Genomic DNA, 4,236 nt, shown 5'->3' with positions numbered 1-4,236 from the left:
CAAAACAAACTCACCAGAACCTTTCAGCAATATTCCAGTATAGACACAGCAGCTGATCAAAGCTAGCTCCTTAAAGCCCTATTTGTTAAAAACAGAAACAGCCAATTAGAAAAGAGAACCCAAGTAAATGGTAAGAAGTCAATTTAAAAGAATTAAAGTAAGTAGTAGAATATCATCAGAAAAGAATAAAAGGAATATGAGGAAAAGGTAAAAATCTTATGTCAGTTCAAATTGAATAGACTATTCACAATAGCAAACTTCCAAAAGATAAGAAGGGAAAGAACTGTTCAGGGGAAGCCTATCAGTTTAAGCCATACTCAAATATAAACCATAATGAATGCTGATAGTGTGAAAAGGTAAGACACTGAAAAAGTTAAGAATAAGTCCCATTGGGCCAATTTAGGGATCCAACAATGACAAACCTCCAAAAATATAATTATCATTTTATTGTATCCACTACTATCACAAGGCAATAGGAACAAAGCCAATAGTACTCGCCTTGTCGGCACATATTACTAAAACTGATATGATATAGAAAAGATTACTATAATCCCTATGCAAGGGTGACATGCCAATTCTTAAACTGTTTTATATTTTTCTTATATTTAAAAAAAGAAGTGCAAGAAGGATGAATCAGAAACTAATGAGATTAGTTACATACAGGTGTTAAGGGGGAACAAAATGGAAGGGATTGTGGAGAGGGCAGTGACTCTTTCGTGAATATACATTTAATATAGTTTTGACATTGACTTTTTGAATCATGTTGTTTTATGTATTCAAAAATAAAATTAAAAACACTAGGAGAACAAAACCTCAAATAACAGGAACAATATAACATAACTATATCCCAAATTAAATAAGTAAACACATAAATAAATAAATAACCATACCAAAGGGGAAAATTAGGACTAACCTGAGTAACTTTAAAACATAGTAGTCTGACTATATACCCCAAGTCTAAAGCCAAAAAGAACTGTAAACAAACATGGAACTCTAGTTAGAGGGTTTTTGATGGCAGTGTGAGTTAGCAATTCTGAAACTACTTTCTATGAATTGTAGGACTGAGGAAATGATTAAATATCTAGAGAATTAAAGAAGCCAGGTTTCTCACTGTTGGAGAAGGCAGTTACAAATATGAAAAGGGGGAGGCTAGAATGAATCCTCTCGTGCTGAATTGGATGGAAGTTATCAGCATAAACTCATGGGTTTTAAGAGACAGATAGATAGATAGATAGATGACAGATAGTAGAGAAAGAAAAAATAAATGGATGTAGATATATTTCTTTGTTCTGCCTGTTGAAAAGGCCTAGAAACAAAGACACCGAGCAGCAATGAGACAGTCTAAATCCTGATCTTGGTTTCTAAATACCAACCCCCATTAAAAGGAACTGGCTTCCTTGGAAATACAGTTGACTCTTAAGTGTTGAGGCAGGGAAAATAAAAAGTGAGCCTGGAACATCTTGTAGTTCCAGAAAGTAAGACGGTGCTCAAAAAAATGATGGAGGTATGCCAAAAGGAATAGGAATCAGTTTGAAGGGTTTCCACTGTAAATATGAAACAAACTGAGCGGTAAAATAAAATAATGATAGTAACAAAATACTCATGGAATAAAAAGAAATCTCTGAATCTATACTTCCATTAAAAAAAATGAATAAGTAAATTAAAGGGGAAAAAAAGTTTTCTTATATTACAACTGGTAAATGAGGGAGAAAATAGTGAAGTTATAAAATTACCATTTGGCAATTACAGTCTGTCTAAATTTAGCTGATTGTCCTTCTGAAAGTTTGATGAGGATAGACATCAAACTACTGGTGCCCATATGAATAGGATAACAAGAGCTACTTGTTTAGCAGATAAATCAGCAAAGCACTGCCTTTGGCTTCTGTAATGATCTCAGAATACAGGCATATACTTTAATAACTGATATTTCTTGGGTATTAGTAACTTTTAATATATCATTGATCATTTTATCATTTTTCTATCAGGCTACCTGAATATGTCTCAAAACCCCTTTGCTTCTGTAGCACCCCAAAACCATGAATCATGTGTCTATTATATGTTAAATGTTTACCACTTTCCTTTCGCCAAAATGCAGGCTCAAATCAAAGTTATTAGGTTAGCCACTTGGGAAAATAGCATTAGGTAGTGGAATTGATTTGATGGCTATACATTCCATGGCGATTACATGTCCTGCACAGGAAATATCTTTCTCATTTTAAAGAAAAAGCCATCTATAATATAATAGATAATATAATATTGAATCAGGATTCGTTAAAGAAGTATCTGTAGGAGCTGTCCTGGACATGCTTCCTGAGTTACACCTAAACAGTTATATGTAATTTCCCTTTATCTGAAAGGATAAGATTTTCACAATGTTGAATTGTGATATGAGAAACAAAAAGTAGGAAGACTTTGTAACTGGTAGAATGAAGACAGAGAAATGCTGAAAGCTGCCTAGAAGTAACAAAGTACACAGTACCATGGCTGAAATTACAGAGGAGACTATAAATGCCCTAAGGGCCCAGCCAAAGAGTCATTTGCTACCATGGTAATGGAGATCACTAAACTTTAAAGCACTTACTGGCTTCACAAAAGGATATCTGTTCTCTGGCTAATACTTTCTGCTGTTTTTGGTTAACGCCTAAAGGCAAACAGGAAAAAAAAATCCCTTTAAAAAAGCTAATTGGGTCTCAAAGAATAGACAAACTGTCTTAGGATTTATTCATTTAGATTTGACTAGATCAAATAGGAAACTGGTTTACTTGAAATTTTCCAAACTAATAATAATGGAATTTTACTTTTTCCGTAATAATTATTTTTCCTTTGACTTAGGCATTAACAGGTGTTTTCATGCTATCATGCAGTTGCTATCTAGAAAGGATATTCAAGTGATGATTCTGTACCAGAAAGAGGTAGAATATCTCATGGTTAGTCCTTCTCCGGATAAGCAGATTAATGAAAAGAAGGGATGATAAATCCTTACATGACCATCCAGACTGCTGACAGTAGTGCAGACCTAACTGTTCTTAAAATGACTACTGGAGGTGCCAAGATCTTGAAATGGGCACCTCACTTATGCAGCAAACACAACAAAGCACCATAGTCTGGGAATGAGTACTTCTTGTACACAACAACAAATCACTTCCTAGAAAATCCAAAAACAGACAGCTGAACACTTATTAGTCACTGTGTTAGATTAGATTCCCTGCTTAACTCTCCACTTTGGTCCAAGAATCTTCAATTTTTTTCTTTAACATAAGAAAAATAATATCCTTGTGGAAGCCAAAGTCAAAGAAACTGTAAAAAAAAATTTGCGATATATATCAGTATTAGTTTTTACAAATCTGTAATTTGTTATGATTTTTTTTATTGTAAATAAATATATACTTCTGTACTCAATTTTATATCCATAATTTAAATTGTTTTTCTTAGAGGGAGCCTCTAAACTTCAGGCCTCACAAAACCTGGAGCAGTTGGCTATCATTCCAGGACATTTGAAAGTGACCGTTTGACATCGATTTCCCATGGGTTCAAATATCGTGGAGGATATATGGATAGAGATGTTATTTTATCTATGAGATCTTCCTCTGAAGACAACTGCTTGGAAGTGAACAGACAATATCTAGCCAAACTCATTAATCACCTCAACCTTATAGTCCTAGGGAACTTATCTCAACAAATAAACTTATATGCCTTCTTCTCTCAAAAAACTGTACCTTAATGTGCATCTGCTTTTCACCTTGGCTACCAGACTTTCTTATAAATGTTAACTCTGATTAGTTTATCTCATGTCTGTTAGTATTAATTACTTTTATGCTGCCTCTGTTTTGTTTTTTAATCTGAATTATGCCATTTTATTTTATAATATACCCTATCAACCCATCTTCCTAAATGTCTGCAAAATTGAAATCCAGAAAAATTCCTCTAAACCTGAAGTAGTTGCAAAAAGGACTCACTAACTAATCAAATTTATCTGCAAGTCAATATCAAAGATTTACCTTGATAATCACCACACATTTGTCCACACAAATAATCAATAAACAATCTATAATAGGAATAGAAAAGAGCTTTATTTGAGCCAAACTGAGGACTCTAGCCCAGGAGACACAGATACAAGAAGCCCTAGAATTGTGTTCCACCAGACTACAAAATGGGGTAGGCTAATATAGGCAAAAACTGCAAAATTACATAAATTGTTTGTCAAGAGTTAGAATTGAAGCTGGCAAGAAGTAAGGG

At 33.8% G+C, this 4,236-nt stretch overlaps 1 non-coding gene across 1 annotated transcript; it reads left to right on the top strand.

Annotated features, from left to right (window-relative positions):
* Positions 1 to 490: 490 nt before the first annotated feature.
* LOC133086122 (U6 spliceosomal RNA) lies at positions 491 to 598 on the top strand. Its single transcript, XR_009699892.1, has one exon. It is a non-coding gene; the product is annotated as a U6 spliceosomal RNA (small nuclear RNA).
* The last annotated feature ends 3,638 nt before the right edge of the window (positions 599 to 4,236 follow it).

This window comes from Eubalaena glacialis, chromosome 2 (genome assembly GCF_028564815.1).
Source record: "Eubalaena glacialis isolate mEubGla1 chromosome 2, mEubGla1.1.hap2.+ XY, whole genome shotgun sequence".
NCBI lineage: Eukaryota > Metazoa > Chordata > Mammalia > Artiodactyla > Balaenidae > Eubalaena > Eubalaena glacialis.
The sequence above is the reverse complement of the archived record's forward strand: the minus strand, read 5'-3'. Positions and strand labels throughout refer to the sequence as shown.